The 22,695-nt window shown below is 35.7% G+C and overlaps 1 pseudogene; it reads left to right on the top strand.

The window, feature by feature from the left end:
* The first annotated feature begins 13,623 nt into the window (after positions 1 to 13,623).
* On the top strand, positions 13,624 to 16,727 carry LOC131649935 (alcohol dehydrogenase 1-like; annotated as a pseudogene).
* Positions 16,728 to 22,695: the final 5,968 nt, after the last annotated feature.

Here is a 22,695-nt window from a genome sequence, read left to right as displayed (position 1 = left end):
GGGAAGATTTAAAGAGAAAAACCTTCATTTTTGGTTTGTTATTCAAAGTTAAAAAAACAGATTGAGATATGTACAAAAATGTGTGTGTACAATGAAATACCTAATTTCATGTACAGGAAAAGGTATGTACAAAAGGGGCTTGGGACTTATACCTACATGGAGGCCCATGGTACTTTGAAAAGTTTGAAGTTTCTTTGAAGTTTTGTTGTTTCGAAAATGATGCGAGGTTTGAAAAAACTGTTTGAAAGTTTTTGTTGAAAGAGTTTTCTGTACAAAAAAACTGTAAAAGAAAGAGGAAAGGGACTTATACTCTCTAATATTCGAGAGGCCCCACATCGTCTTGAAAATCAATTGATCAATTAAAAAGATTTAATCAATAGTTTCCTTTGAAAATCAAAAAGAAATGGTTTATCGTTTTTGAAAAGAATTGTGATCGCTTGTTTTAAAACGATTTGAATTTTGAAAGAAGTTAGTTTAATCAAGATAAGCAAAAAGATTATACTTAATTAACACTTAGATGATTAGGGTTTGCTCAAAAAATATTTACAAGTGATTATGTTTGAAAATCAAATGAAAAACAATATTTTAAAGTATTAAAAAACACTTAAAAACATGTCATTTTAAACCTATTTAAAAATGTATCAAATAAATATTTTTTGATGATTTTTTTTTATATTCTTAAAATATACGTGTTAAACAAGAAGTGTGTAAAAAATGAATGAAAAATGAATTAATTTGATGTGTTAAATAATTAAATGAAGTTGTAAAAGAAAATGAAAGAAAAATAGTTGTTAAAAAAATGTTTTTGGTCCCTAGGGGTGTTGAACCCACGCCCTCTCTCTTACCAACCAAAACATGGACCAACTGAGCTGCGCGTGCAGCTTGTTTATGATACGCGTTCAATGCATTATATTTTAAAACAGTTATTTGAATTCTTCAAACCAAAAAACGCGCCAAGAACACAACCCTAACTGATTTTTGAAAATCATCAAATCTGTGTTGTTTTGATCAAGTAAAGGGTCTATTCCGCTCGGTTTTTCACAAGGATCGTGATAGTGGCCTTTGATTTCATTTATTTTCACTCTAAAGTCATCAATTTTTCTGGAAATCGTGAAGAACCCTAATTCTGAGATTGATCATGAAATTGTGTATGTGCAAGATAAATAGCAATTGATTGAGGGTTAATGATCCTTATGTGTGCAGAAATGAGATGGTATGTTCATATTTCATTCATGATGCATGATTCATAGAGTTTTAAGTTCAAGTAGCTTACCTTCAAAAACGGCAAAAGTGAGAATCGAATTCTGCAAATGAGGAGTTCCAGTTGTTGTTTCTTGATCTGGACAGCATCAATGGACCTTATGGAAGGTGTTTGAATGCCTGGAATGAACTGGAAACCTCTTGATCAATCTATGGTACCCGATCTGCAGTATGGCTTAAGTGAGGATCTAGCTTGATGATTTTGGTGTTTCAGATCATGGATGATGGTTGGAACAGTTCATATGAAGTATATGGATGATGTTTAGAAGGTTAGTTTGGACAGAATTTGCTTGGTATGGATTTTGGCATGATAAGGCTAGTGTTATGCATATTTGGAGGTGAGATGATGATTCTGAGTTTTGGGATGATTTGAGGTGTGTGAATGGTTCAAACACATCATATATGATGTTTATGAGATGTTAGAATCATTACTTTGGCCAGAACTTCAAGGGTTTGGAGGTTGGGATTTCTTCCTCACTTTGAAACTTAAAAGTTGCAATTCAAGAAAGAAAGAGAAAACATATCTTTTGTGAGGTTTTGGTGTGATTTTGAATGAGGTAAGGACCTCTATTTATAGGCCAAACATTCTGAATTCAGAGCTTTGCAACTTGCTTCTTCTTTGGTGATTTGGCACTTAAAGGATAGAAAGGAATCTTACCATTAAATGCATATGGTTAAAGTTACTAATTATTGCCTCTATGTATCATTACTTGGACCATTTGGCAATTTGGTTCATAACTTAGTGAAAATGGCATGAAATTTCAAGTGAAAAGTTCACTAATGTCAAAATTCAAAACCATGGCTACACTCCATATTTTTTCATGCTCTTGGAAATTTTGGAAAGCTCATGTTACACACTTCAAAACTCTATTTGAAAGTTTCTTCAAGACCTTTAAGGAAATGGGTGAAAAAGATCCATGAATTTTGAGAAAAATGAAGTTTTAAGTGAAGTTTTCAAAAAGTACCAACTTTGAAGCTCCATATCTCTTAAATGGTTGATCTTATGGAAAAAAATTATATGTGTCAAAGTTGTTTATTGGATCAAAATCTACAACTTTCATGTTAGAAGTTTTTTTCAGTTTGTAGGTGAAATTTTGAGAAATTCCCTTCCAAAGTTTGGAAAAAACCATGAAAAACACTTAGAAATTTTTCTAAGTATGAAAAGTCAAACTTTTGACATTTTGATTCTAGATTGATTTTCTTGATTTTTCTTGATCAAATGACTTCTCATATCATATATTGATGATTTAAAACTTTAAAAGTCATGGTTGACCAAAATTCCCAAAAGTCAATGGTGATTTTGTACAGTTGACTTTTTCAGACGAATCACGTTTTTGGAGTTTTCAAATGAAACAGGCTATTTTCACCAAATGAATGGTATGAATGGATCATATTGAATCATTAGAGGATATTGAATCATAGTTTGAGTTGTGACATCTTGTCCTGATTAAAAAGTCAGTTGTTCAGATGAATTAGGTCAAAAACCCTAATTGTCGACCAGATGAAATTGATGACTGTGGATCTTGAATTGAGACACAATTTCCATTGGATGTTGTCATAGGGATTATTAGAGGATGATTGAAATCTTTGATTGACTCCCTGGGGATTTTTAGGGTTTCCCAAATGTGATCCCTGATTTCAGTCCCTGATAGTTCAAAAACCCTAATTCTGATGACTTGAAATTTCACTGTTGATCAATCCTTGTGTAGGAGATGTATTGAGCCAATAGATTAGGCTAAAATGATGTACTTGGGGTCTTGAGGTCATGTCCCAAGTCATTAGGTCAAATTCTGAGCAAAAGTCAGGAGTATGCTATCTTCAGTCAAAACCCTAACTTGGTTGATTCAGAGCCTTTGAGCTTGTTGAAATGAATCTCTGAGGACCAAATGTTGATTGTTGATGAAGATGATTCATTTGAGATGAAGGGAGAACAAAACCCTAATTGATTGTTACTTGTATTGATGAGTGATTTCTTGTTTTAATCCTGCTGAGTCACAAGTAACAAACACAGGCTATGCAATTTGTTAGAGATGCAAATGATGCATATGCTATGATATGAGGTGGTATCTTAGGTCAAAAATTGGGGTATGACAATTACTTAAGTGTAACGCCCTAATTGTTTTTATGAATTTAATTTTTATACTCTGATATTTGTACCTATATGCCTGGGTAGAATTGGGGTGTTACACTTCGACCAGTCAATCTGAGGCAATCAGGTCAAGATTCAGAGAATCACTCAGAAACATCAAACAATCAGGGGCATGCACCCTAGTGGGTCTGAAGCTACTTCCCGATCAATCAGGGGCATCGTACTAGGTACTAGGGGCATGTCACCCATAATACACATCTCATAAGGTCCTCGCCGAGGCAAAGCTACGTAAAGCATATTCGACACTTCAATCAATACTCGTTGGTGTGTCCCAATCAATACAAGTCCAGAAATGACAGTTAATATAATATTGGGGGCAACGTTCGAGACATCCATGCCTTCCCGCAATGCCGGTTTCACAGGATCATATCCCCACAGAGTAATCATTAAGAAGATATCTTCAAGTGTTCTCATCCCAACAAAGACTTGGTTCCTCAACTGAGTTTATATTTTCGACACTGTCGGTTCCCCGACACTTGGCTCTCCTCCAACATGGTTTATCAATATCTCTTATCCCCAGTCAGGGTACATCAAGTTACTGTTCATCCCCAAGCAAAAATCATAAATCCCCAGTTGTATATCTTCCAGACAAGATAAAGACATCAGGGTCCCGATCAAGATACTTCATATGATATGAATCATGATCATACATTGCATACATATCCATATATTTGCACATGGCGTCTCATGATAAATTCATACATAACATATATACGCCTCATGGCATATGCATACCACTCTCATTCATTTCAAAAAATTACAATGCATGCATCACGACATTGCATAAAACTAATGTTTCTTTTGCAGTCTACTTCTACAATCAAATGAACATTATCTTCTAGATATAGTGCAGAGATAATCAAATCAACAATTTAATCCTGACACTCATTCAAGATAGAGATTTAATTCTGAAACTTAATTTTGGATATTTTCCAGAGATAGTTCAGAGATAATCAAAACAGAGATTTAATTCTAATGCTTAGTTCCGGATATTTCTTCCAGAGATAGTTCAGAGATAATCAAAACAGAGATTTAATTCTGATACTTAGTTCCGGATATTCTTCCAGAGATAGTTCCGAAATAATCAAAACAGAGATTGAATTCGGATACTTAGTTCTGGATATTCTTCCAGAGATAGTTCCGAAATAATCAAGACAAAGATTTAATTCTGATACTTAGTTCAATGTTTTATCCAAAGATAGTTCAGAAATGATCAAAACCATGATTTAATTCTGACACTTAATTTCGAATATTTTCCAGAGATAGTTCAGAAATAATCAAGACAAAGATTTAATTCTGATACTTAGTTCCAAGTTTTATCCAGAGATAGTTCAGAAATGATCAAAACCATGATTTAATTCTGACACTTGATTTTGGATATTTTCCAGAGATAGTTCAGAGATAATCAAACAGAGATTTAATTATGATGCTTAGTTCCGGATATTTTCCAGAGATAGTTCAAAGATAATCAAAACAGAGATTTAATTCTGATGCTTAGTTCCCGGATATCTTCCAGAGATAGTTCAGAAATAATCAAGACAAAGATTTAATTCTGATACTTAGTTCCAAGTTTTATCCAGAGATAGTTCAGAAATGATCAAGACCATGATTTAGTTCTGATACTTAGTTCTGGGTATTCTCCAGAGATAGTTCAGAGATAATCAAGACCATGATCTAGTTCTGATACTTAGTTTCGGGTATTCTCCAGAGATAGTTCAGAGATAATCAAGACGAAGATTTAGTTCTGATACTTAGTTCCGGGTATTCTCCAGAGATAGTTCAGAGATAATCATTCTTCCAAGATCTAATTCAATTATTACGAACGGTGCTGACGTGATCGACCTCCAACAAATACTTCTCAATGCAAGTTGGATCCGGTCTAACGCACGACCCATCCTTCAGCCTAACGCAAGGCTTTCCAGACATTTATCAAATACAAATTGGATCCAGTCTAGCGCACGACTCATCTTTCAGCCTAACGCACGGTTTTCCAGACATCTACGGATGCAAATTGGATTCATTCTAACGCACGACTCATCCTTCAGCCTAACGCACGGTTTTCCAGACATCTACGGATGCAAATTGGATTCAGTCTAACGCACGACTTATCCTTCAACCTAACGCACAGTTTTCTAGACATCTACGGATGCAAATTGGATTAGTCTAACGCACGACTTATCCTTCAACCTAACGCATAGATTTCCAAACATCTACCGATGCAAATTGGATTCAACATAACGCACGACCCGTCCTTCAGCCTAACGCACAGCTTTCCAGACATCTACCGATGCAAATTGGATTCAGTCCAACGCACGACCCATCCTCCAGTCTAACGCACGACTCATCATAAGGATATTCTTCAGATACGGTCTAACGTACGACGTATTCTGACTCTCAAGTCTATCAAGCTGGATGGCATCTTTAAGCCCATCTCAATCATACATCTTTTCCAAACACCTGGATGGCATCTCTAAGCCCGTCTCCGACAAAAGTCCCTACTTCAGCTAGGGCAAATTCCTGGGTATTCTAGTGTTCAATCCTCTTCTACCTTCAGATTCCGACAGGCATACATGCCAGTCTATGTCTTCAGATATAAGAAAATTGAATAGGGGCAGCTGTCATACCCCAAAATATGCCCATACTATTCTCTTGTTCAAATTCAAATCAAGGTACAAAGCTCAAAGGCATCTCTCCTAAACAAAGGCTCAAGAAAATAGGGTTTGTGGTCTCCTGAAAGAAAATCAACGAACCAAAGGCTCCAAGGCATCTCATATGGCTTATGATGTTTCAAACTACCTCCACGACAAAATTCAGGGCTCAATTCAAAGAGTTGATCACTCAATTGCTCAGAAAAGTCAACAGTCGACTTATTCGGCCTAAAAGTCAACTGTGGTCAAAGTACAGTCAAAACTCATGATTTTTTGATAACATACTCACTTTGAAGTCTCATTCACCATTTGATCATGGTTCATCAAGGAAAGATCAGAAATCAACAAACTCAAAAGTTTGTAAATTAAGGTTTTCATAGGAGAAAGTCAACTGAACTTTGACCAGCCATAACTTCCACATGGAACATCAGAAATTTTCCATTCAAAGATAATTATGAAGGAAATTGAATTCCCTACAATTTTGTCTCTCACAAGACAAGGCCAGAAATGCATCATTTGGGAGATATGAGCCAAAATATTACAGGTCCTTCTAAAAGATCGCAAAAAGTCATTTTTTTTCAAAGCTCATAACTTGAACATGGTAGACTCAATTGAGATGAAACCAAAAGGAGCTTGTAGAGGACTCTTTAAGCTTTCTAAAAAGTCCTTGAACCTCTTCATATGACAAAAAATGAATGAGTTATGACTTGATGAAGTGGACCAATTTTGGAGAAAATACATGAAGTCAATATTGAGCAAATGGTTTTCTTTTCCAAATGGGCCTACCTTTTTATGTTGAGAACTCGCTCATAACATGGTCCACGGCCAATAGAACCATTCACACACCATTCCTTTATTTTATTTTATTTATTCTTGATTTTTATTCATTAAAAATCAATTTTAATTAAATAAATAATGGAGATATTCAAGGGATGCTCAAAGGAGATTTTTCCAATCAAATCATGAATACAAAATATAGTTTAACAGAATGAGCATAGTGAAGGTAACAAAAGTAGTAACTATGAGCCTTAGCCCTCTTCTTCCAAAATATATCCCACCTTAACCCTAGCCATGTTACAACCTGGAAAGAAATCAAAAAGTGTGTGTATTGTGTATATGGTAATCGAAGGGAGGAATTTTTTGGGTGAAAGGACACCAAGGTTTTACGCATAAAAAAATCTTAAAACTAGGGCAAGTCAAAAACGCAGGTTGCGGCCATTGTCATCGAATTCCAAGCGTTCATTCATCCTCCTTAACATCCCATCAATCGAAACAAGTCCTTAGGCAAACAAAACCGTGTCTACAAACGCATCCACGAGGCTACACACATATGTAAGAACTCTTGAATTTCAAACCGGTTATATATGGTGTTTTAATGGATTCTATGCATAAGCACTTGTTCACATATATGTTTTAGGTTGTTTAGAGCTCTTGGTTGTAAGGTCTAACGTGAGAATGATAGGATGCCATGGATAGGGCACGTTTCTTGTTTATGTTCGTATTATGTGTTTCAGGTCGTTTCAGCCCAAACGGGCACCGCCAATGGACTCAGGAGGTCTGATTCAGGGGGGAGAAGTGCCCTTGGATCTTTATTTGCGAGGTTTTTCAGGTTCCAAAATTGCAGGAAGAAGCCATGGAGAATCGTAGCAAAACCCGTAACAAAACTCGCAGGAAAAACCCCAACAAAATCCGCAGGAAATCATGTAGAAGAAATTAATAGTATCGAGGACCTTTTGAATTCCACGCAGTATGCTCTGATTCGCCAGCGATATCTTCCACTTTCTCTCCCCGTCTCTTACTCGTCAGTCAAAAGGTCTCTCCCTCTTTTCTCATTCCGATTGGTTCATATGGTGCAAGTGGGCCCAGCGTTTGGTTTGGTTTAAAACCCCATAAATAAAACTTGTTTATATTTATATGTTTTTGTGTATTATACTAACAGTTTAAATGTGTGGTTCAATTGGCAACATGTACTAAATACCGTCATGACTTGGGTTCGATCCAGTAGGACTAAGCTGGGCACGCGTGTGGTACACCTCATTCAATCCCACCGTCATATCTTCATGCCTCCTGATCTGAGAGCTTAGAAGATGCTTGTCCATGATGCACACCCAGAGACTGCCACACCAAATTACACACCGGGTTTTTTTACAAAATTTTATATTTATTGATATAAATTGTTTTTGTTGTTTCTCAAGCTAACTTAAAATTCTTCTTTTCAAAAACACAAAAAAAAACTTTTTTTTTCTTTTCTTTTCTTTTAATAACAACTAAAAAATTAATTTAATTTATTATTATTTGTTTTTAATAATTTGACTTAGGTTTATACCATAGTTTTAATTTAGATTAATTAACTCAGTTTTAGGTTTAATCATAATTCAATTTTTAGACTTAGGTTTATTTAATCAAATTAGGTTTTTAGCCAAATATTTATTTTTTAGTAATAACTATTAATTTTAGGTTTCCAAACCCTGATTCTATTTTAGGCTAATTTATTATTTTTAGGTTTTAATAATAATAATTAATTTTAGGTTTTATCACTAACTTTGCCCCTAACCCTAAATCACATATTTGGTAGGTGTTGTCCGTCAACTAGGATTTTACCCTTAGGTTTTTAGCCATTAACTTTCAAGGGTTTAGGCTTACTGTTAGGGACCAAATAGTACTAATTTTCATATATTGTTTTTGGTCCCTTTAACCACTTTTTACTCAATAATCACACTTTTATTCATACAATTTAATAATTTTGCAATTTTGTTCATTTTAGTTCATTTGAATTGTTATTTCACATGTTTGTTAGTTTTGTAGCGTTTTAAAGTTTGAAGCTCATGGAAGCAAAGGGGAATTACTTGAAGACTTGGATTAGCAAAAGAAGAGTTGATGAGGCCAATTTGCCTTGTAAACACCCTTGGCGCCGCAACCTACAAAAATCCCAACTGCTCTTGGTTTTTGGCTGGATTATGATGTGGCAGGAAATGAAGTGTTTGCGCCGCAAACACTCTTGGCGCCGCAAACACTGCGAAACAGAACTTCTCCTTTTCTTTAGTTGGTCTGCCACTTGTCATTAGTTTTTTATCTTTTTGAATGTGGAAAGTTAGTACGAATTTTGGGGGTTAATTTAGATAAGGGGGAAAGATAACCAAAGGAAATTATTATTCTATTCTATTATGAACCAAACATTGAGGCTAGGGTTTTGGGGAGAAAAGCTTGTACCTTTGTGAGAGATTGATGTTCATAGTTTCTTCTCCATCTCTTTTACTGTCAACCATGGTGATGAGTAGCTAAATCCCACTTTGACAAGATTGGAGGTAGTAGCTATCCTTGTTAACTATGTATTTTCTCTAGCACATTTGTATGAACTTCATTGGTATTGAAATGGATGAATGTTGTTGTTTTATCTTTTATATTTAGATTTGATTTATGATTGAGAAATATATTTCAAGTCTTGGTCTACAACATTTTATCAAGTAGTGAATAAATGCTAGAAATAGATTTATTTGCTACTTTTCTATTTGTATCAAACAATCAAGTTTAGTATATTGATAGTTAGAGTGAGAGATCATCTAAAGATTAATATATTAACTTTCACAATTTTGTTTAGACATAAACATTGTTGGGAGGATACTAGAGCATTTCACCATTAATGAAGTTATGCATTTGTTGTTAAAGTCACATGGAAGATAGGGGTAGTGAAACCAAACCAATCTTGTCATTCTTTTATTATTGAAACAAGTTTTAGTTTATTGTCTTATAATTGTCTTGATTAGAACAAATAGCGATTTAAAACAAAACAACTTTGTTACCTTTCGAACTTAAAATAATAGTAACTATAGAACGGCGGTAATATCACCCAATCTCTGTGGATACGATTTAAAAATATTTGCCTTGAATATACTATTCAACACTTACCCTTTTGTAATCAAATTGAATTTTCTTTCAAAAGCGTGATTTCTCTTTTCACCTCATGCTCTATGATTGTCGCATGCCTTTTTAAATTATTTGCCTTTATTTTAATTTATTTAATTTATTTGCCTTCATTATTATTTCTTTATTATAGTCTTGTCTTGATTATTACTGCTGCGTGTCAAGGCGCATTATCTACTTAATTATTTCTTTTAATTATTTTCGCAGGTTTTTGCCATATTATGTAACTGCTCACAGGATGTAATAGTTTAATTAGGGTTTGTATTCCTGCCTTTTATTTTTCTGCCCACAGGTGTTTATTGTAATAGCATAGGAACTTTTAATTTCTGCCTTGAATTTTGTTTATATTAACTGCATGGTTAGTAAATTAGGGAGTGATAAACCATGAACTGAACGTAGAATCACTAATATTATAAGATAAATATCATCGAAGTTAACCACGTGATTGTTGCACCCACACACCTTTAGGGTAATCCCTCTTGTTGCTTTTGTTGCATATTACTTATAATTCTATTGCCTCTAAGTATACTAAATAGTCAAGTCCCTCGATTCCGAGGATACCTAAAGCAAGGTTGCCTTAAAAAATAAAAATCATCTAGTCCCTCGATGCTGCCTCGGAAAAATAAGATGATTGTCCAATTGCTAAGGTATCCTCGCATGATGCCTACAAAGATTAATGACTATTCTATCCTTCCCTTAGACTACCTGCCCTCTTTATGGCAAGGGACAGTCTTGTGGCGAACGATAATTTTTCGATGACCCTTCACATCCAATTGAAAGACTTCCTGCCCTCTCATGGTAGGGATAGACCCTTTCGCCCTGAAAAGCTAAAAGAACAAATTTCTAAACTTAGGGTAGTTGCTACTAGTTGCTTGCTCTAAATTCAAAATCTTTTTCCCACTCTTTTCAAATCAAATTAAAAAAGACTACGCTTATTTACAAGCTAAAGTTCTTATTCAAACTTATTCAAAATCTTTTCAAACAATTCAAACGAATAAGTGAGCTAAGAAATTAAGAGCCCATGGATAACCATGGATGCAAAGGGTGCCTTACACCTTCCCTTTGTATAACTTACCCCCCGAACTCAAAATCTTTTTAAAAGGTCTTTTCCTGTTCTCTTAGCCTTTCCTTGGATAAAATAAAAGTCGGTGGCGACTCTTCCTTAATCGCGACATTTCAATAAAAAGTCAGTTTATCGTATTACAACATGTAATTTGTTTATGACGACTGATGTAGTAATTGCAAAATTTTCTGTGAACAATGTAGAAAACAGGTGTTGTTGCTAATGCAATTGTAAGCCTTAATTATGATGTAGTAATAGCACAAGTTGTTGTTAACAAAAATTATACAATTTACATTTTTTACTATCTTATATTTAATCATAAAATTATATTTAATAATGAAAATAGTTTATATATAATTCTATAGTCAATTATTGTACGTGACCATTGGAATATGGATAAAATGCTAAGTTTTTTTTAACAAAATCTAAGTTCAAATGTCATAACATTTTAAAGTAAATTTTTATTTAATTAAATTTGTTAAAAACTTCACTTGTTGTTAGCGGCCCCATTAAATTACGAGAGAGAAATAAATATATGCGGTTTGTTAGTAGAGTATTTAATAGTGGTGGACTAAATTATAAGTGAGCATAGGGTGCATTGCTCACAATTCAGGGGGTGCAAAAATGAAAAAGCGTGAATTATTGGTATGTTAACTTAGTTGTTTTACATTTATGCATTGTTACCAAGTATTTTTATTATTTATTTCATTGTTTGTGTTTATTAAACGAATTGGCATAGTGCCCAATGGGAGAGAGTGCTGGTTAAACACACTTTGCATACATGATTGCGCAGGTTCGTTCCTAGAGAACCCCCTTTTGAATTTTACCATCTTTTTTAGTTGTTTTGCATTCAGGGACTTCTCTCCCAATTTCCCCAATTTTTAACATTACCATAGTTTTTCAACTTGCATTCTTATTCTAAAATATTTTTAAATTTAGCTCATAAACGTTGATTTAATTTAATATTATACACAAGCATAAACAATAATTCATTACACTTGTTGCAATAGTACATTATGAAACTCAACATTTGATTCATTTCAACATCCTTACATTTTACACTAACTGGAAATAATCACTTTTTCAATATGGGCTTAAAGCCAGCCCTAAACAGACAACATCAAAACATACTACTAACTACTTACTAAAACATCAAAGTAAATTACTTTACATCTTCAACCAAGTTTCATTCTAAGCATAAAATTATTCGTATTACATCATAAAACTAACAAACATTCTTGTAGGAGGATCTGTCACAATGCACTCAAGAACATCACCAGCCCTCAGACGAGTTACTTTAACATACTCATACCAACCTAAGCAAAGATATCTCTCCCTTGGCCTCCTACCAGTCTTCATCACACATGGGTAAACAACATTTGTATGAACATCAACAAGGTTTATCTCAGTTTGCAACGACAATAACCAATTTTCAGCAACATTAGCTGTAAGTACAAGCCTACACTCATCAAGAAGTTTTTGATTCATGGCAAACATCATAAGTGAACAAATACCAAAGCACAAGTGAATGACTCAAGGAAAAGTAGGATTTTGGCTATCTAAGACACTTTAGGTCGACCCACGACATGCCCAGGTCGACCTATAAAGCTTCATTTACTCAGCATAAGGATTTGTATCAGTTAGGTCGACCCAGCTAGTCCATAGGTCGACTCAAACTGAAGCATATAAAGAAGATTCACTTCTGTCCCATTTAGGTCGAATCAACCAAGTGCCTAGGTCGACCTAAACTGAAGACAAATCACAAGAACCATTTCCAACTCATCTTAGGTCGACCCAAAGCCCCAACAGGTCGACCCAACTGGCAACAATCATAACTTGGTTGAATCTACTCCATTTAGGTCGACCCAATCAATGAAGTAGGTCGACCTATCTCCTCAAAACTTGCCAAATTATGTGTTTGCTCTGCATCAACTGTTCCAACACCTATATATATATATATATATATATATATATATATATATATATATATATATCTTTTTCTGCTAATTATTCAATTGGAACACCAACAACTAAAAGATACACAAAGGCTTCTCATCTTCGTTCTTCATCTCATCTCCAACACAATTACACACAATCATTCTTGCGTTGAGGGTTTGTGATCAAGATCGATAACCTCCATGGAAAGGAATTGAAGGTTCCACTACTAGAAATTTGGCCTACGGCCACGCTAAAATTGTCCACAGCTCAGAAACTGTGGCCACATATATGATTTGGCCAGGGTTTTCAAAGCGTAGAATTATGTTATAAAGTATTGAATCCGGAATGCGAAACTGTGGCCTTTCCTTCAATTGCCACGGTTAGACAACTGCAGATATTTTTAGCCGCAAAAGGAAAACCGCGACCTTATAATTTTGACTACAAACTATGGCTCAAGCCTAAAAAATTTTACCCCGCCAGATTTTCCCTCTTTTCGTTTCCCTCAAACTTTTGGTTTCCCTCCTTTTATTATTATTATTATTATTATTATTGTTACTATTATTATTATATTAAAAATTAAATAAAAACTAATTAATTAAAATAAAAGAAGAGACCCAAGTATAACTTCAAGCAAAGAAAAGGAAACCAAAATCTAGCGTAAAACCCTAATCCCAATCGTTCAACCTTCAAACAAACTTGGAAACAAAATCCAACATTCTTCGATTCTATTATCGCCTAAACCTAGACTTGTGAGATTTAACTCCTTCTCCTCCAAATCGAATCGTAACCTTAGACCCTCATTCATCATTGGAGGCGAAGAACGAGCAAGTTGCAGAGTTTTGGTGTGCGAAGTCTAATCGAGGTAGCAAATTCAGTTCAAGCAACACAGTCTCCATTTCTCACTCTCTCGTAGCTTAAAATTGGAGGGAACAAGCGAAAAGAAAAGCCGAAGCGCATGGCGGTTCCGGCCAATCCAGTCGTCGAAGAAGAAGAAAAGCACGAAGGTCCCACACATCATCCTACTACACCGTCACGCGAGGTTACCATCAAAGCCTCTCCTTAATTTCAACTCTAGTTTCGTTTCATTGTTATAACCTACGAATCCATCTTTATTTCAGTAACTGCAACTAACAATTATCTCTATTACTTTTAAATAAGTGCTTCTGGTAACTGCAAATCGAAACACGATTGCAATATTTGGCGCTTTTTTATTTGTTGAAATTCTTATTGGGTGATTGTTTTGAAATTGCTGATGCAGTAATGTTTTGAAATTATTAACCTAATTTCAGTGATAAGCCTGTTGGATTGGGGGTTAGGTCAAGACGTTACACTTTGTTGGCGGAAGATGGGGTTGTTAAGCTTTTCAATTTGGAAGAAGGTGGTGCTCTTACTTTCAGTGGTGCTGATGATATCCTTGAAGTTCTCTGAAATTTTTGGGTTGTAACGTGAGTTTCTTGTTTCTTCAATCGGTTTAGGTTGATGCACTTTGATAGTTTTGGTTTGATTAATAATAACATGGATTTGATTTAAACTAATTAGTGTTGTTTTATGTAATCTGGTGAGGTTCTTCGCCTTGCAAGTGAAATACGTGGAGAAGTTCACGTCCATGACGAGGTTTTGCACGCTACAACTCTGCAGCTACCTGAGGTAAATGAAGCTAATTTATTTCTCGATATTGTTAAAGCCTTTACTTAATGAGAGACTTAAAGTGTGTTCTGTTTTGGTTGTTAATCATATATTCGAACACGATCGTTGTCATCTGCTAATCATGTCGAAGAACACTGATGGTCAGGTCATCAAGTGCAGAGGTAAACCATCTTCTTCTCTTTTCAAATTATGTTTTGCTCTTTTTCATTTTGTTTCTTAATGATCGCTCCACTGTGTTATACTTGCAGCTGCGGTTGCACGGGAGGCTGGAAAGCCGTTGGTGATTGAAGAAGTAGAGGTGGCGCTGCCACAGACCGGTGAAGTTCGTCTCAAGATACTCATGTTATAGACAATTGTTGGGATGGTGTTAATATACTAGTATGAAAATGTAATCCGAACTCATGTTATAGACAATTGTTGGGATGGTGTTAATCAGGATTGTGGAGAGCGTAGGCGAGGGTGTTACACATCTAAAACCAGGGGATCATGCTTTTCCAGTATTAACAGGGGAGTGTGGGGAATGTCCACATTGTAAGTCAGAGGAGAGCAACATGTGTGATCTTCTTAGGAGCAACACTGACAGAGATGTCATGCTCAATGACAACCAGTCCAGGTTCTCTATCAAGGGACAGCCTGTACATCATTTCGTCGGTACTTCTACATTTAGTGAATACACTGTGGTTCATGCTGGATGTGTTGCAAAGATCAACCCTGATGCACCACTTGACAAAGTTTGCATTCTCAGTTGTGGAATCTGCACTGATATGTATATACAAGGTCCCTAACTTGAGATATTAGTACATAACTCTGCCATGTCTATGTTTTCTCAGTTTAATTTGCATTGATGCTGATGTAGGTCTTGGTGCTACTATGAATGTTGCAAAACCTAAACCAGGATCTTCAGTTGCTATCTTTGGACTTGGAGCTGTTGGACTTGTTGTATGTTATATCTTATACCTTTTACTATTTGTGTGTGTTGCAGCTATGATTAGAAATGAAATGAAACAATATTAACTAATTTATGCTCTTCTCTTTGAACCATAATTTAGGCTGCTGAAGGGGCAAGGATCTCTGGTGCATCGAGAATCATTGGAGTTGATTTAGTTTCCAGCCAATTTGAATTAGGTACAATGCTTTTAACTTCTCTGAAAACCTTGAAGATTTGGATCGATTAAAATTCAATGAATGTTCTTTGTTGATGAAATTTCTCATTCTTTTCTCGTGGCAACTAAGAAGTTTGTGGTAAATGAGTCTTCTGTATGTTTGGTGTTGGTTTTTGAGTGCTTAGCTGATGTCATTTTAAGCTTGAATCATAATTTTTCAGTGGACATGGCTACTAGTCTGCAGCTTCAATTCTGAAACAAGAAACCAGACACATGTGTCTCATTATTTTTATTTATATACTTGTCTTCTAATGCAAAGCTTCAGCAGCAGAGATTCAACATGAGATCTGGAGGGTTACCAGAGCTATACAATGATTAACAAGAGTAGCAGTTAACAAGGTTTGCGCAGTGGCTTTTGTGATTAATGCTTTTCAACTTTATAGATTAGTGTTAATCAATTAGGCATTAATTGATATTTTATTATTACAATACAATACAAGTTATGTGAACTGAGTTGGCTCTCTATTACTAACATTGTGTTTAAAATTCAGGTAATTGGAAAATAAGAATTGCTAAGCACATTCTGAAGAAGATGTTAAGCATGTACATATTGTTCTGTTGCTGTTTTGATATATGAATTTTTTTCTTTCAAATATCACTTCTCACTTAAAATTTATTGTTATAGACCATGAATTGAATAGTGATGATCTAGATGAAGCAGTAGAATGGCTGCCATTGCCTCTTTCAGATTTTAGATTGCTTGTTAATGAAATCATGTTTATATGTGAGAAGAATCTTCTGCATTTGGTCCCTGTAGAATTCCTTGTTAGACTGCATTTGGTCCCTGTAGAACATGATATGTGAGAAATCATGTTTATATGTAAGTTCACGATTTGGATTGTGCGGGGCTTTTCCAACACCTTCACGCAACATATAAAGAGATTGCAGGCAGCAATGGTAAAGTTTGTTTACTTGCAGTATTATCTTGTTGAACCTATATTATGTGAACTTATATTCTCTTTCTTAAAAGTCCTATATGTTAATTATTAAGATTTAGCTATGGTATATAAAGTATAAACATAATTAGTACATGTACTGACATGATAAAAATATTTTTTATTATTATTGTGTAACAATGATATTCAGTGGCCTAAGTTTATCATGTTTGATATGTTTCCAATATGATTTCAATTTGATACTTTTAAATATTAATTAGTCCTTCACAATTCACATTTTCAATTACTTAAATCACAAGGAGTACAAGCAAGGGTGGTGGTTTATAGGGTCCGTCATTCTTATTTCTATTCCAAAATGCACAAAAGAAGGATTAGGAAAATATTTTAAAAACTAATTCTCAAATTGCATGAACTACACCTAATCTATTATAGTTTACCAAACATCCAACCATATACAGATATACTAAAGTATATGTAAAAATTTATAGGAAATTCACTTTATAGTAGAAAGGACCTAGCTGTTATATTGTCAAAATAAACCAAATGAAATACAAATAGAATTACATGGTTTGTTTGATTGTTCTTTGCAGGTTTTATGGATTGTTCTTCTCTATTGATCATAAACATGCAACTAAGTTGTTTGAATGTGTTATTGTTTTACGTGTAGGTGTTCTTGGAATACTCTGATTGTACTGCTTCTTTAGCTGCGAAAAATGCTCTAAATGGCCGGAAATTTAGGAGTAATATTGTGACTGCTGTTTACTATCCAGAAGAAATTAATCATATATGGAGTATGATTTATAACCACTTCTAGGGATGATGATCTGTTTGTAGTGTTTATAGCTTTGTCACTCAAGTTTTTGAAGGATAGAAAAACACTTAGAAAGGGGGGGTTTGAATAAGTGTAGCTTTAAAAACTTGACAGATAAAAATAAATTGCACAGTTATTTTTATCCTGGTTCGTTGTTAACTAAACTACTCCAGTCCACCCCCGCAGAGATGATTTACCTCAACTGAGGATTTAATCCACTAATCGCACGGATTACAATGGTTTTCCACTTAGTCCGCAACTAAGTCTTCCAGAGTCTTCTGATCACACACTGATCACTCCAGGAACAACTGCTTAGATACCCTCTAAGACTTTTCTAGAGTCTACTGATCAACACGATCACTCTAGTTACAACTTGCTTAGTTCACTCCTAAGACTTCCTAGAGTATTCTGATCAACACGATCACTCTAGTTCCTTACAACTTAATGTAATCAATTCTAAGAGTTTACAAATGCTTCTTAAAAGCGATAATCACAACTGTGATATTTCTCTTAACGTTTAAGCTTAATCTCACTAAAATATTACAACAGCAATGTAGTGAGCTTTGATGAAGATGAAGATTCTGAGTTTTGATTTGAACAGCGTTTCAGCAAGTGTTTTTGAATAATCTTGTTCAGAATTGTTAACCTTGCTTCTCATCAGAACTTCATATTTATAGGCGTTGGAGAAGATGACCGTTGAATACATTTAATGCTTTGCGTGTTCCGTACAGCATCGCATTTAATGTTATACGCTTTTGTCAACTACCTCGAGCCTTGTTCACGCTGTGTCTACTGACGTAGCCTTTAGGAGCTTTTAACGTTCCTTTTGTCAGTCAGCGTAGCTTGCCACTTGTACTTCCTTCTGATCTGATGTTTGTGAATACAACGTTTGAATATCATCAGAGTCAAACAGCTTGGTGCATAGCATCTTCTGATCTTCTGACCTTGAAGTGCTTCTGAGCATGATACCATCTTCTGAGCTTCAGTGCTTCTGATCTCATGTTCTTCTGATGCTTCCATAGACCCATGTTCTGATTCTGCTTCGACCATCTTCTGATGTCTTGCCAGACCATGTTCTGATGTTGCATGCTGAACCCTTTGAGACAAAGCTTCTGAGCGCTGAATTATGCGTACTCTTTATATATATTTCCTGAAAGGGAAATTGCATTGGATTAGAGTACCATATTATCTTAAGCAAAATTCATATTATTGTTATCATCAAAACTAAGATAATTGATCAGAACAAATCTTGTTCTAACAATCTCCCCCTTTTTGATGATGACAAAAACATATATAAATGATATGAATTTGCGATCAGAAAGAACAGTCGGCAAAAGACAAATTACACAGCTATAGCATAAGCATATGAATATGTCTCCCCCTGAGATTAACAATCTCCCCCTGAGATAAATAATCTCCCCCTGAAATAAATACTCGAAGAACTTTAATAAAAGACTTCCCTGATTATTTCGGTAGAGACGATCATATAAGCTTCTTGTCTTCAGAGAATTCATAGCTTCTGACTTCTGCTTCCATAGGACAGCTTCAGAACTAGAATTTCCTTAGATCCCTAGAACACTCACAGCTTCTGATCCCTGCTTCCATCTAGGACAGCTTCAGAACTTGAATTTCTTTGATCTTCTGAACATTCACAGCTTCTGATTTCTGCTTCCATTCAGGACAGCTTCAGAACTTGAATTTCTTTGATCTTCTGAACATTCACAGCTTCTGATTTATGCTTCCATTCAGGACAGCTTCAGAACTTGAGTTTTCTGGATCTTTTAGAACATTCGCAGCTTCTGATTTCTGCTTCCCTCGGATAGCTTCAGAGCTTTGAATTTCTACCAACATCACTTCATGCTAGATTTGTATCAGAACATTGTTGAATGTACCAGAGCATCATCTGAGCATCTCTACATCCTGAAATGTTACAAAAACTAAACGACAAAAGTCAGCATGAACGAGTTAGAACATAAAATGTATGTTTGAACACATTATATGAATCAGAGCCATATAGGCTGAAATAATGTATCAGAGCAAATAATGTATCAGAGCCATAACATTATATGTATCAGAGCAAATAGAATTTTGTCAGAATAAATAGACAAATATAGATCAAATTCTATTATCAGTGCTTCTGATTCATTCTTCTTTCTTGCTTCTGATTTCTGAAGCTTGACAGCACTCAGCTTGCTTCAGTTTCCATGGTTTTGCTTCTTGTGTTTGCTTTGAAGATTCTCTTCACTTCTTTATACCTGCAAAACACTTAAACCATATAGAACTTGCAGTTCTTGTTAGTAAGAGCAACTGATTAAATCAAATCATTTATCATTTATCTTCTCCCCCTTTTTGTCATATCATCAAAAAGCAAAAAAGATTCAGAGACAAACAAAACGAAACACACGAAGGAAGAAGATGATTTCATTGAAGTTCAACCAGCAGGTACAGAAGTACATGAAGATAAGAAAGATCAGATGCACAAAGACAGATGCAACGAGAAGAAAGAAACAACACAGACTCAATCTAAGATGGCCCTAGTCTTGACAAGATCTTGGTCAGCATCTCTTGAACCATATTGTTGTGTCCTTCTTGCCTCACCATGAAAGCGCTATACTGATCATTGAGTGAGCTTTGCTCATCCTGTCTCTTCTGAATTTCTTCTAGAGTCCTTGCAAGACGAGAAGATTCACCAGAAGAAGCTTCACCGCTTTCAACCACAGGAATGGCATGTTGATCTGCAGCTTCCATAGATAGATCATTTGCAGGAATTTCCTCAACAGGGACAGTTTTAGCAACATGATCTTCAGCATCTGCTTCTTGCATAGAAGCATCTCCATATTCTGCAGCAGGAATTTCCGAGTCTCCATTCTCAAGTGCCTGAAGAATAGCAGCTAGATTCCTGGGAGCAGAAGGACCTTCAACTACTGGTGGGTCAACAACTTCTGGGATGACCAAGTTTGGATCTTTCTCAGACGGGTTTTCCCTCAGATAGTCAAAGAGAGTCTTGAAGTCTCCTAGCAGAACAGGATAGTCAGGAATAAAGATAACCATATCCCTGCATGGATTTGCTTCCATTTCAGCAGCCAGTCTTAATACTTCCAATTCATCCACAAAGGGCTTTTCCTCAGCAGCAACACAATTTCTGAGAGGATGGTAGTATATACCATTATCTTCCTCCAGAAGGTAACCAGGGTAACCAGGGGTAGCAGCCACTAGTCTTTTCTGTACTCCCATTGCTTCTACTTGAAAATCCTTGCGAAATCTTCTCCAGAGATTTCTTGTAGAAACATCATCCAGACCATTTAGGAATGCATCCTTCAGAAGGTCTAGACTGCTAATCACCTCATGTCTGAAAAGTTCCAGGTAGGTATAGGGTTCAGGTTCAGGCGGATTGAAGGTGAATTTGTAGTCAGGATAGAGAAGACAGTAAGGTTCGGATTTTTCGGTAGGTAAGGGATGAGATATAGAAGTTGGAGGTACGGTGGATGAGGAAGAAGGGATATTTGAGAGAATGATTGATGAGGATGGAATATCAGAAATGATAGATTGAGACGAGGATGGAGTGTTTGTAAAGGGAATTGGTGAGAGAGATTTATCAGAAGGAGTTGGGGGAAGAATACTTAAAGGTGTGGGGTTTAGAATGGGAGAGGAGAAAGATGATGGAGAAGGATTTGGTAAGGTGAAGTTTACTTTTGGTTCAGATGGAGGTGATTGGAAAGATGGTTTAGGGACGGAAGGAGGTGGAGTAAAGACCTTTCTGGAGAATTGTACAGAAGAAGAAGAAGATCTGGTTCTGCGAAAGGAATCTCTGATCCTTTTATCTCTTCGTTCTTTAGAGTCCACCTTGTCAGGATCATAGGTGACCCTCAACTTCTTGGCTCTCTCAGCCTCATCTTCTTGTGCTTTTCTTTTTAGCCTTGCCTGTCGTTCCTTCTTATCCTTCTTCAGAATATCATCTTTGGATGGGAGTACTCTGCCACGGATCCACGCAGGATCAACGTCTGATTGCTTCCTAACACAATCTTCCAAGTAAAGCTTGATAACATGATCAAGTTCTTTATGAAACAAGGAGATGAATCCTTCAACAACAATTCTTCTTGACAGAATGTCAGGAAAGCTTGTGCACACGAAAGGTACATTCTTAATGAGTTCCAGTCTGAACAAATCAACACCATTGAAGATGGGACCTTGAATTACTCCAAGAGAATGCGATGCATTGCGATTTCTGATAGAGTCCACAACTTTGCTTTCAATCAGAATGTCTGAAATCATTCTTCCGAAAGGAATGGTTGTTCTTGGAATATGAGGGTACTTCGCCCTTTCATCTTCTCTTGATTCAAATATAGATGTTTTCAGATTCTCAAACAGAATATGAGAGATGTTGATCTCTATCTTTTTGCCAATGCAGAAAAGAGTGTACTTGTGAGTCGGACTGATGTAGGAGGAGAAGAGCATCCTTTTTCTATGGTGAAGAGAACCCAGAATAATCTCAGCCCACACTTTATAGAAAGGCCTTAAGGTGCCTGTGTTATGAGAATCAATTCCAAAAACCGTAGAGATTAGTTTTTCAACTGGAGTCCAGTCAACTGTATTGGGTTGAAGACCAGACCAACCTTCTTCATCATCAAGATTGTACAGCTTCCTGATGAGCTTCTCAGTGATAACCACTTCATGCCCTAGCACAAATGAAATGATGGCAGTTGGTGTAACCGTTGCGTGTACCCAAAAATCCTTCACAAGTTCAGGATAAATTGGACCAACCAATCTATCAAGATAATTAGACCATCCTTGCTCAAAGATTCTTGCATCACACTGAAAGCCATTAGCTTTAAGGTTGTTGATGTCCACAGCAGTTTCACATAAAACCTCCAAGTCCTTCGTGGGTATCAAGCAAGTTTTCAAAGGAGCATCTTTATAACTTCGTAGACGGATTTGTGAAGAAGTAGGTCTCTCTTTTGAGAAAGATGAGAAAGAGGAAGAGTTCATGATGATAATGCTTTGAGATCAAAACAGAAAACTAGGGTTTGAAGGGAAATGCAACGAAGTGAATGCACAAAATAGAGAGAAAGAGAGAAAAAGAGGGAATGAAGATGAAGCGGGTTATTTAAAAGATTTAAAAAAGAAATCATTATGCATTTAATGAGAAATGACATTAGGAGAGAGAACACAGTAAATGAAATGATTTAATACAGTTACCTA

This window comes from Vicia villosa, linkage group LG2 (genome assembly GCF_029867415.1).
Source record: "Vicia villosa cultivar HV-30 ecotype Madison, WI linkage group LG2, Vvil1.0, whole genome shotgun sequence".
Lineage (NCBI taxonomy): Eukaryota > Viridiplantae > Streptophyta > Magnoliopsida > Fabales > Fabaceae > Vicia > Vicia villosa.
The sequence above is the reverse complement of the archived record's forward strand: the minus strand, read 5'-3'. Positions and strand labels throughout refer to the sequence as shown.